We start from the raw sequence: 12,705 nt of genomic DNA on the forward strand, positions 1-12,705 counted from the left end.
CACACAAAACTAACACCAGTGGCCTATAGTAAGCATTTTGGTCTTCAGTTCCCAGATGTCCAGGCAGCTTGTCTGACGGGCAAGGATTCTGGAGCTTGAGTCCAAACTGTCTAGAGCAGTGATTCCCAAATTCTGGTCGTCCGGGTGTTTTGGACTTCAGCCCCCAGAAGCCTTGGCCATCTTGGCCAACGATCTTGGATTCTGGGAGCTAAGTTCAAAACACCTGAAAGGCCAGAGTTTGGGAATCGTTGATCTAGATCTAGCATCATAAGAGCTGGCTGGTCAGCCTTGGAACATTAAAAGCTCTACATATCCAAGTTGTATGAAAAATACAGGCCTGTGTGTAATTACAGTTGGCCTTCCACATCTGCGGATTTATGAATTTGACTATCTGCGGTTTGGATTAATATGTTCTCTCTAGGAATCTCTAGGTCCTCCAGTACAACTCTGCCTGACCATAGAGTTGTGCTGAAGAACCTAGAAGCTCCTAGAGAGAATGCTTCTCTAGACATTTGTAGGTCCTCCAGCTTGTTATTATGATCATCTCCTGGCAGATGTTGACCATAAAGTAAAAAAGAATAGCGGTTTTATTTTTATTTGCGGTTTTTCCACATACATGGGGCTTTCACCCAGCGAATGTGGAAGGACCACTGTACATACTATACATACTGAAGTCGATGCCCTATCGAGACAACGAAAGAACGTATCGCTGTCTCTGAATAAGTTAGAAGCAGTCTCAGTTGCCTGCACTTCATATACTAGAAAAGGGTGGGTGAGTGAATTTTGCACCAAGGAGTATCATAAATATTAAACTAGCAAGAAGTATACCTTTCCAACAGGACCGGCCTCACACCAAAGGAGAACCTCTTCGGGGCTCAAGAGACAGCACTGACTGTGAGATGCGCTCAGCCCAACTAATTCTTCGGATTAAGCTCATTACAGCCGCTAAGTATAGAACCGCTGAGAGGAAGGGGAGGGGAAAAGTCAGTGCTCACACTTCTCTCTACCTCTAGTTATAAAAAGAGTGGCAACCAAATGAGACCATGTGCTGACCCACAATAAAGGTCTGCTTGCAAACCTGGCTTTTCACGCATGATTTGGCGCAGGTTTGTCGACTGGGCAGAACAGATTTCCTCTCAAAGCATTTTAGCAACTTCTGCTCCCAAACAAGTTCCCCCCCCCCGTGTTTCTGATAAAGGCAGTTAACTTCCCTCCAAGCCATAGCATGTTATGTCAACATTTTGCAGTTCATAATGGCCTGTTACAGACTGCCAAAATAAAGCTGCTTCGGGTCTCTTTGGAGGTATGCTATTTAAATGATGCATGGGTCCTAAGAGTCCGGAGGTCGCGCCAAAGCCCCACTCCATTCCTAAGCACTGGAGGGCAGCTTTGGTGCAGCTTCTGGATTCTTAGGGTGCATGCGTCATTTAAACAGCATACCTCCAAAGAGACCCGAAGCAGCTTTATTTTGGCAGTCTGTAACAGGCCAATATGTCTTTCAGCAAATACAACACTGATGCAGTATCAATAGCAAAATGATGGTGGGAGGCCACAGAGGACGAAGTAAAATGTGGCTGTGTCATTATCAAGATACCTCTTCTATCAATGTCTAGAGCAGTGGTTCCCAAACTCTGGTCCTCCAGCTGTTTTAGACCTCAACTCCCAGAAGCCTCAGCCATTGTGGCCAATGGTCTTGGATGCTGGGAGCTAAGTCTAAAACATCAGGTTGGTGAGGAGTTGGGAACTATCTAGAGGCTGCATGTACCCTCAGCTTGTTTGGGGGGATTTTTCCTAAAAGAAATGCTCTTCTTATGATGGGCATTGCAGCCACTTGGTAAAGATTATTCCACTTTCACATAGCCAAATACATGCTTGCATATGCTTCTGAAATTAGAAAATGACCTTGGGCGCACACAGGTGCCACATGAAGCCAAACCACTGAAATGGTGGGAACATGTGGATCTATCAGTTTGTGTCACTACATCATTCTAGGCCTTGAGGCAGCTAAATAAAACACCAAGGCCTGTTACAGACTGCCAAAATAAAGCTGCTTCAGGTCTCTTTGGAGGTATGCTATTTAAATGATGCCTGGGTTTTAAGAGTCTGGAGGTCGCGCCAAAGCCATGCTCCATTCCTAAGCACTGAAGTCCAGCTTTGGTGCAGCTTCTGGATTCTTTGGATGCATGCATCATGTAAACAGCATACCTCCAAAGAGACCCGAAGCAGCTTTCTTTTGGCAGTCTGTAACAGGCCCAAAAAGCTTTATTTGGGTTTGCTACTGTCTGCTATTTATAAAGGTTTTATTCCATAAATAATGATCAAACATACCTGCTCCATAAATTCATCCTGACCTAGGTCAGACCTTTTGGAAATGGTCTCGCATCTTCCAATTCAATATTCTCAACAAAATATCTACTGCAGGAAGAATTCCTCCCCTTGTTAACAGACTGCTATAATTCCAAGGCGTTCCAGCAGAAATTCGTGAACATGCTTCAAAAATGGCATGGCATTAAAAGAGTATCGCTAACTCAACAGCCTTTTCTTACAGAGCAAGAATCTACAGACAAGTACAGCCAGCCAATACAGGTGGAACACACTCCTTCCTCGGAGTGTAGTGGAGTCTCCCTCCTTGGAGGTCTTCAAACAGAGGCTGGATGGCCATCTGTCAGGGATGCTTTGATCTGGATTTCCTGCATGGCAAAATGGGGTTGAAATGGATGGCCCTTGCGGTCTCTTCCAGCTCTATGATTCTAATAAACAGTCCCAACTAGAGCAGACTCACCAAACAGTTAACAGTCAAAAATCTTAAACAGATTCAGTGGGTCTGCTCTAGCTGGGATGAACACCTGGCTTAAGCTACTAGTAGCAGATAGTGACTGCTCATAGTTTGAGTGCTGGACTACAACTTTGGAGTCCAGGACCCGATTCCCAGCTCAGTCATAAAACCCAATGGGCAAGCCACACGCTCTCAGCCTCAGGGGAAGGCAATGGCAAACCTGCTCTGAACAAACCATACCAAGAAAACCCCATGATAGGTTCCACTGTAGGGTCGCCGTAAGTCAGAAACAACTAGAAGGCACACCACTACAGCAAGAACAACAACAGATGGTGCTTGCGTATTTTAACAGATGGTGGTTAAAACACACAAGCACCTGCAAGCAGCTTTAACTTTAACAGACTGTCTAGCACACATTCACATTGTCTACCACACAGAAAGGTAAAAGTCGTCTCTTGACACAAATATCTAGTCATAACCAACTGTAAGGTGAGGTGCTCATCTCCATTGCTAAGCCCAAGAGCCAGCGTTGTTCAAGGACAGCTCCGGTGCTCATGTGTCCAGCATGACTGCACCGAACGCTGTTACCTTCCCACTGAGAAGTGGTACCTATTTATCTACTTTGCATGCTTTCGAACAGCTAGGTTGGCAGAAGCTGGGACTAGTGACAGGAGCTCACCCCATCATGCAGCAACCGGGCCTCAAAGTGCCAACCTTCCAATTTTCCGACGGTCAGAATTGGCGTCTTATCCACTAAGCCACCGCATTCCCACACCTACCTGCCTTGAATCCTTTTGTGGGAGAAAGGAGGGATACAAATCTTTGAAATAAATAAAATAAACCCATTCACAGTACTATCCTCCCGGGAAGATAGGTAACAGCCGGCCCTTTTGGCATCATTACTCTATTTCATCCATGTCAGGAAAGGAACGGTAGCAGCAAACAGATGGCTGAAAGGGCTTCCTTGGGGCTGCCTAAACAGCTCCCTTCCCACCAAGATTACAGGCCTGTCATTTCTAGCCGTTCCTTCCCCGACTTTCCCTTCCTCTGTACGCTGACAATGTACGAATCCAGCCATTTTCTGCTCAGCTCCACAGGCTCCTAGAAAAGGGGTCAGGCTGGAATGCCTGTCGAAAGGCCAATTCCCATTCGTGGGGCTGGTCATAGGACACCCTCGCAGGCCCTCCTCCGGTGGGTGTGACACACTGACCCAGATTCAGAGCTTTCCTCCATGCCAGAAACTGAACAGCTGTGGAGGGAGAGACTAAGCAAGCATATAAAGCAGCAGGATGAAGACACAATCATCCAAAATGCCTTCAGGATCCATTTTTGCATGGAAAGAAGAAATGTTAACAGCGCTTTAAAAAATAATAACCACCCAACTATAAACAATACCAAATTTATTTTAATTTTTCTACTGGAACAACAAAGCTCACTGAAAAGAAGCTTTTGACTAGTATTTAAGCAGTCAAATAATCCATCAAGAATGGTACAATGTTGATTTTAATGTATGTTTTCTTTATTCTATCGTCCTATCATTTAGAATCATAGAATCATAGAGTTGGGAGAGACTGCAAGGGCCATGCAGCCCAACCCCATTCTGCCATGCAGGAACTCTCAATCAAAGCATTGACATGGCCATCCAGCCTCTGCTTAAGGAAGAAGACTCGACTGCACTCTGAGGGAGCTTGTTCCACTGTCAACAGTGGCTGTCCTCACCCCTTCCTTTTAGAGTCAGATTTAAGTTTGTGATGTATTAAAATAATGCATCAGTATTAGGCTACTTATATTCCTGCAGATGTTATTCCACTGCAACTCTCAACATCCCTCGCCATTGTCCAAACCAACTGGGGCTGGTGGGAGTTACAGTCAAACGTAATTCCCAAGTTGTCCACCTGCGATCTGTATTATCAAACCACTTCAACTGATAATCCTGCTGATTTGTATGGGACCCTTTACTGACTGTCCAAGTTAAACTATTCTATAGCACCAAAAGGAAAGCATTTCATTTATGAAGCACTTTAAGCGGTGTTACTGAGGGCTTCAAACTAGCAGGGGCAACAGAGAAAGGCCGATGGTGGTGACATTGGTTACCAACAAATACTGCTGGATCGTTTCCTAAACCAGCATGGGAGAGAGATTTAATGGTCCTAATAAGTAAGTGGACATAGTGCAAGGGGTTTAAGTGTTGACCATGATGCTGGGTGGCCAGGGTTTGGACCTCCGCTCAGCCTGGAAACCCACTGGGTGATCTTGGGCAAGTCACACCATCTCAGCCTCAGAGGAGGACCAACGACAAATCCCCTCTGTGCTAATCTTGAAAAGAAAACCCTGTGACATTTCGCCTGAGGGTCGTCCTAAGTCAGAAATGACTTGAAGGCACACAACAACAACAAAAATTGAGCAGCAATGTGGAATTAGACCCTCAGTTCATCTAGTCCAGTGCAGCCTTTCTTAAAATGGCTTTGACACAAGGAAGTCCCAGTGTAGGGGACTGAAGCTACTAATCTCACATGCTGTTGCCCCTCAATGCTGGGAAGCATAGTGCCTCTTGGTGTGGGAGCTACAGAAAGCTACCATTGCTAGCAGGGCATTAAACCAGTTCCTCCTCCACCAGTTGGTCCAATGCTTTTTAAAAGCCAACAAAGCAACTGGCCCTAAAGCATTTTTATGTAAAGTACAACACTAGCTCTGAGGGAGATATGGCAGCAGCTGCTGCAAATGGGCAGCTGATCTCTTAAAAGTAGTTCTTTAGGAAGATAACAAATGAGTTACTCCGTCAAAACAATTAGCAGAGCAATTCACAGACCACTTAAACCAGGAGAGCATTTAGCAAATCAGGATTAAGTGGGACCTGGAATGCATGTTCGGACTTAAGATTTATGACACCAAAACCTGGACAATTTCCTTGGGAAGTGAAATGGCTGAAGCATCTCATACATTCTGTGCTTGCCTGATCCTCATACCCATAAACCTAATGTAAGAAGAGCAGCCTCCAGCCTCACCTATCAATAAGCATTTTGCATCAAAGGTGATCACAAAATGCGATGGATTCTACTATACTACAAAGTTGCAGAAAGACACAAGCTGGCAACCCATTGACTTTGAGAAATGAACCCATAGGAATTTGTTTCAGAGCACTTTCCAAGACTTCCTTCCAACTAACCTCACTGCAACACAAGTCACTTATTCTCCTTGTTCTGAAAGAAGGGAAGGGCCCTGGCTTTTGCAAGGGTTTCAAGTGTGTCTGAAATGATAGCTGGAATAAAAGCCTCCCATTCCAACCATCCACTATATCACACCATTGCTCATCTCGATGTGGGTTTGCCAGAAAAAGCAGAATGCTCTAAGTCAGTGGTCCCCAAACTGTGCTCTTTAAGGGATTTTGTACTTCAGCTCCCAGAATCCCAAACTATTGGCCAACATGGCTGAGGCTTCTGGGAGCTGAAGTCCAAAATCTCTTAAAGGGCACAGTTTGGGAACCACTGCTCTAAGTTATGTCAACGCTTGTCTCTGTGTGAATTGTATCAGGAAAGCACTAACTACACTGCTGATGCTAACTTCCACCGGACAGTTAAAAAGAGAGCAACCGTGTCCAGATCAAACCTTGCCAAGAAAACCCCATGATCGGTTCGCAAGTGCAGGAGCCTGCAGAGAGTCTTCTAGGGGAGGAATATCCCCTTTTCAGCTCATGTATGGAAGACCAGTTCACTAAAGAAACAACATACTGTTGCTTTCCCCCTTATTCCAGCCTTTGCTAACTTGGCACCTTCAGATTCCATCTTCTCGGTCTCCAATGGCCTAAGGAATTCTGCTTGGAGTTATAGTGAGAGAAATCTGGAGCACGCTGTTTCGGGGGTTTCTGGTATATATATACTCAACATGACCCAATCTAACATGATATGGCAATCAATCCATTCCTGCAATGGAAAAAACTGTGCAAGGTTAAACCATCCAAATTATGCAAAATCGAACCTTTAAATCAGTGGTTCCCAACCTTCCTAATGCCGTGACCCCTTAATACAGTTCCTCATGTTGTGGTGAACCAAACCCATGAAATTATTTTCATTGCTACTTCATAACTGTAATTAAATAGATGTTTTCCAATGGTCTTAGGCGACCCCCATGAAAGGGTCATTCGACCCCCAAAGGGGTCCCGACCCACAGGTTGGGAACCACTGCTTTAAATGCAGATGAGCTGCCACATGGCTGATTCATTCCTCCTGGCTACTTGAGCACCTACAATGTGCCTACTTGGCAAGTAACTACAACAAGCGAGGTTCCCTGTGGCCGCTAACCATTCTACCTGCCCACCACCTTCAACACTACAATCCTTTCTACCGCGTTTGGAAGGGTTACAACTATGCAGTACATCTTGCACAAGCATTGCATACTACCAATATGACCTGTAACTCAGCTCTGCTAAAAGGATCTGTGCAAACACCAGTGCTGGAAATACATCCGTCTACTCAGTGATTCCCAAACTCTGACCTTGCAGGTGTTTTGGACTTCAGCTCCCAGAATTCCAGACTACTGGCCAAGATGGCTGAGGCTTCTGGGAGCTGAAGGCTACAAACCTGGAGGATGTTTTAGGATCACTGGTCTACACAATGCTGAACGGCAAAATGGCTGCAGATAGAATCATAGGCCTGTTACAGACTGCCAAAATAAAGCTGCTTTGGGTCTCTTTGGAGGTATGCTATTTAAATGACGCATGGGTCCTAAGAGTCCGGAGGTTGTACCAAAGCCCCACTCCATTCCTAAGCACTGGAGGGCAGCTTTGGTGTGGCTTCCGGATTCTTAGGACCCATGCATCATTTAAATAGCATACCTCCAAAGAGACCCCAAGCAGCTTTATTTTGGCAGTCCGTAACAGGCCATAGAATCATAGAGATGTATGCTTCCGCTCCAAAAAAAGGCTTTCCAGGAGCAAATGTAACTGTAGGCTCCAAATACATTTAAAATGCCCTATTTTTCCCCCGAAGTCCTCCAGCACTTCACTCCCAATTTTAAAAACGTGGGGTTGATCATCTTCTTCTCTCTATTGGCGGGCAAAGAAACTTACTCCTCCTCAAGAGGCATACAGCAAATAAAGGTCTCAAGCCATTAAACCTCTCTTTGCAAGGACCGCATCTGAAAGCATCACCCAAAAAATCATAGCCACCCTGCAATCTACACTATCGACAAACAGCAGTGACACGAGGGCAGATCCTATAGAAACAAGTGAGAATTGTGCGCAAACCAAAATGCCTTCTAATGCATTTCCACTAGACGCTGAAAAGTTGGGGGTTGAGGAAGGATAAATTTTACATATCTAAAATCAAATTCTTCTATACCTGGGGAAAGGTAGTCCTTGCCAAACTCATACTCCAGTGGAGAGATCTGGCCTTTCTATCTTCCTTCCAACACTGAAGACTCGCTCGACTGTTAAAAGTGAGAAAAGAAAATGAAAGAGCCATAAAGCTGGAGCTGCCACTTAAGGACCGGTTTCTACTCCGTTCAGGTGGCCAGGGAGATAAGGCAGTCCAAATTCCATAACTCACAAAATAAATGTATCTTTCAGATTTATAATGAATCCAAATGCATACTCAAACCATTTCACTTTTGAACGTAAGAGGACACTTCTCTAGGTCCTCCAGCAGAACTCTGTCCTGACATCTGCCAGAATTTGACCACAGAATCATGTTAGAGGACCTAGAAATGCCTAGAGAAGTGCTTTCGCTATGAGGCTTTAGGTCCTCCGGCACAACTCTATGGTCCACTTCCAGCACAATTTCTCCGGAGGACCTAGAGAGAGACTCCTAGAGAGAACACAATACAAATCCACAAACGTCAAAACTGCAATTGTGGAGGGCCGACTGTACTTGAAGAAACCTCCTTCCGCATATACTGTATATGCTCTACTATAAGTCGAGGGCAGGCTTTGGAGTCAAAATTTTGATATGATCCGTGGGTAAGTTGAGGGTAAAATTTAGGGGCATGTAACAAGTGAGCCAAAGGATGAAGTAAAGGAAAAAGCAATGCCAAAGAATAGTTCTGTGTGGGTTTTGGGGGCTCTGTGGCCATGTTCTAGAAGAGTTTCTTCCTGACGTTCCCCCAGCATCTGTGGCTATGGGCATCTTCAGAGGATGCCAAAGAACTTAGAAAACTGCATCCGCTCAACCTAAAGGCTGGATGGATGAGAGAATAGAGAGGGCTTAGTGCTTCCAGTCTTGCTTTTCACCAGGAGAAGGTTCCTTTTTTGAATAGGAGTTAAAGTACAGTACCTATATTGACCTGTGGATAAGTCGACTCAGGTTTTTGGGGGGGCAATTTCTGACTTACATTTCTAGACTTATCCATAAGTATATACAGTATACATGACAAGAAGATTGAAGTCTACTGGAAAAGCCCTCCCCTGTATCTCACCATTGGGAGAAATGCAGTCTGTGAGGAAATACGAAGGGCCCTCTTTGCTGTGGCTCCAGAGTTGTGGAAGGACCTTTCCCACAGAGGCTCAAATGGGACCAATATTGCCTTCCATTCAGTCCCAAGACAAAATATGGCTTGTTATTAACGTTTTGTGGGCTTCATGATTAATTTCAGATTAGATGGCACACTCCTAGCCCTTTAATGCTGCCCTTAGTGCTGCATGAACATCACATTACAAAACCAGCTTGGAAATACAGATCTCCAAAATGTTTAGATGCTACATTGCTCGGCTTCTGATTCTTTGCAGCTATGAAAACAGGACGCCTTCCATCCATCCACTTTAGGCAAACGCCTAAATCAATGCCTAAAGAAACACGTATCAAGCAGTTTAATGACAGGTCACAAATCTTCCAGGGACTCCCACCTGGAACTGCTATCCCACCGGCTGCAACCAGGGTCCAAAACACACTGCAGAAACAATCCACTTTGACACCACTTTAACTGCCCCGGCTCAATGCTAGGCAATACTGGGACCTAGTTTTGTGAAACATTTAGCCTTCTCTTGTCAGGGAGCAATGGTGCCACAATAAACCGGCGTTCCCAGGATTCCCTAGCACTGAGCCAGGGCAGTTAAAGGGGTCTCAAACTGGATTATTTCTGCAGAGCGTTCCCACGCCAAACTCCAACTCCCAGAATTCCACAGCCTTGAGTCAGGGCTGTTAAAGTGGTGCCAAACCGGGTTATTTCTCCAGTGTGGATGCAGCCATACATGAAGCCTGCTTCCACAAGGCCTCCACGACTCACACTCCCACAAACCTTTGGCTGTCCTTTCAACAATGCTGCATCCTACTCTTTCTCTCCACAAACACCCCACGCGAAGGAGGCTGGACATATCCCACAAGGCCCTTCGGCCACAGTCTGGACACAGCATTTCCACCATGTACTCTCCCTCCCCAGAACCACAGGTGTCTCTCATATTAAAGACGTTCCCACTACTATCACACACCTTACACACTTCCTCACAACTACTGCACGCCGTATCCATTTCAGCATGTTTCCAGACCATGAATGATGGGTTACACACCCTGAATACAACCACCATTGTAAAAAAGCTACGGAAAACCCAAACTAGGCAACTCGACGTGTTTCGAGAATCCATTTTTGTTCTTAATATCAGACTAAGGTCCAAAACAGATCCAGTTTGACACCTCTCAATGCTAGGGAATCCTGGGAAGTGTAGTTTTGTGAGACATTGGGCCGCCTTCTCTGTCAGAGAGCTCTGATGCACCAACGAACTACAGTTCCCAGGATTCCCTAACATTGAGCCAGGGCAGTTAAAGCGGTCTCAGACTAGATTATTTCTGCAGTATGTTTTGGACCCGGATTTCCAAATACGTTTTCCAAGGGTCAGTCACACTCAGTGCCTTTGCAGCATTAATGCATTTCTCTTGCCCTGTATTCCTCCTCATTCCATGCAGCCTTCTTTCCAAACTTAGAGATGGAGTAGCAACAACCCCTTCCCTAACCCCAACACACACAAACCCACATACACACTTCTGCTAAGTTTGTGAGGGCCTAGGACTACAAGTATGTAATAATAAAGGTATGAATAGAGGACATATATATATATATATATATATATAACTATAATGTCTCCGTTATTTGTGACATTTTGTCTGGAATGAACCCTTGTAGAATGGAGACAACGAAAGGAAAAGAGAGTTAAAGAAAAGACTATGAGAATAAAGCCTATAATGGGATGACAAACTACAAAATGTGTATTTAAATTGAATTGTCAAAGTACTGTAAAGGAGAGGAAGTCGTTGTATGTTTTATGCCGTTACATAGGTTTAGTGTGTTACAGATTGTAAGAGTGTAGCAAACTAAGCGATGGATTTATGTGTGGCTTATTTAAACAGTAAAATTAATAATAATAATAATAATAACAATAACAACAAAAACAGAACTACAGTTCCCAGAATCCCCAGGACAGTTAAAGCAGTCTCTAAACTAGGTGTGTTTTGGGCCTTAGCCTGATATTAGGACCAAACATAGGTTCCCAAAACACACTGGCTTTGGGTTTTTCTTTGAAGCACTCACTCCTTGGATGCGCTGTGTTTATGGGAACCATAAATGCAAACATGTTTACCGTAACATGTTTATTTGGTGGTAAACTTCCCGTATTATCAACACCAAGACAGGACACAAGGCTGCAAAGACTGGGACGCTGTGTGTAATTCTCCCTTTGCTAACACTTAAGTGAGATGAAGTCAAAGCTTTAGCTGTGTCAGGTCCAAGGCATGCTGCAGAAGCAACCTGGTTTGAGACCGCTTTAAGTGCCTTGGCTCCATGCTGTGGATGTCTGGGAACTGTAGTGTGTTGCGACCCCAAAAAGACCTTGTAGGAATAGTAATCTGGTTTAATACCACTTCAATTGGCTCAATGCTAGGCAATCCTGGGAATTGTAGTTTTCTCAGACGTTGAGCCTTCTCCGGGGCCACATTAAACTACAATTCCCAGGATTCCCTAGCACTTAGAGCCAGACTATTTCTGGGTCTGGCCCACCGAAAACAAACCCACACCTAACCAGGGTTCAAGGCCTGGCCATGGAAACCCATTGGGTCCCCTTGGGCAAGAAGTCACACTCTCTCAGCCTCGGAGGCAAACCTCCTCTGAACAAACCCGGCCAAGAAAACCTTCACTCCTCTTTGAGAGGCAGCGTGGCTTCATCTTGTGGCTCTGGGGGGCCTGGGTTCAAAGCCATGGAAAGCCATGGGGTGACCCTTGGGCAAGAAGTCACACTCTCTCAGCCTCAAGGGAAGGCGATGGCCAAACTCCTCTGGAGGAATCCTGCCGAGAGAAACCCATGACAGAGCTGCCTTGCTAGGAATGACTGGAAGGCAAAACAACAACAACAACAACAATGAACAGTAAACAACAACAATGGTCCAACATGCAGAGAAGAGGGCGAGGGGGAGCATGTTGCCTCTCTCCTGAAGGGACCCACAATGCAATCTCATCATCATCATCATCACAGCATAGAACCATAGACCCAAATGTATAGCATGGGGTTTGCGAGGTCTGAAGCAGAGGATCCTAGACTCCGAAGGGACCCCGAGGGCCATCCAAACTGCGCCCTTCCCAGAGACTTTGGACTCCGCCTCCCAGAAGCCTCGGCCTTCTCGGCCCACCGCCTGGGATTCTGGGAGTTGGAGTCCCAAACCCCTGGAAGAGCGCTGGCCTTGTCCCACCCGCTTCCTGCCCTCCAGGAGCCCCAGACTCGGAAGGGGCCCCAAGAGCCACGTAATCCCGCCCCTTTCCTGCCGTGAGGAATACCCAGAGCCCCGAGCGTTGCAGGGCTGCAGATGGAGGGCCTCCTTCCCCGCGGAGCAGGCCTTACCGTCCCGGGCTCCTGCTCCCGACCGAGGCCCTTCGGAGGCCTGCCTTCGTCGCCTCCAGAAGAATCGCCTCAGAACACAGCGAAGGGGGAGGGGCGCCGCTGCCAATCCCTTCCCGTC

At 45.8% G+C, this 12,705-nt stretch overlaps 1 protein-coding gene across 4 annotated transcripts in view; it reads right to left on the reverse strand.

Annotated features, from left to right (window-relative positions):
* KDM4B (lysine demethylase 4B) overlaps positions 1–12,705 on the reverse strand; it is a 128,675-nt gene extending 115,970 nt beyond the window's left edge. The window contains exon 1 of one of the 4 annotated variants that reach the window (XR_006105033.1): positions 829–1,092. The gene's annotated coding sequence lies outside the window, so the exon portion shown is untranslated. Of the gene's footprint in view, positions 1–828; positions 1,093–12,587 lie in introns of those variants that run through there. The other 3 variants (XM_042479455.1, XM_042479454.1, XM_042479456.1) reach the window with 3 other exon arrangements.

Source organism: Sceloporus undulatus, chromosome 7 (genome assembly GCF_019175285.1).
Source record: "Sceloporus undulatus isolate JIND9_A2432 ecotype Alabama chromosome 7, SceUnd_v1.1, whole genome shotgun sequence".
NCBI lineage: Eukaryota > Metazoa > Chordata > Lepidosauria > Squamata > Phrynosomatidae > Sceloporus > Sceloporus undulatus.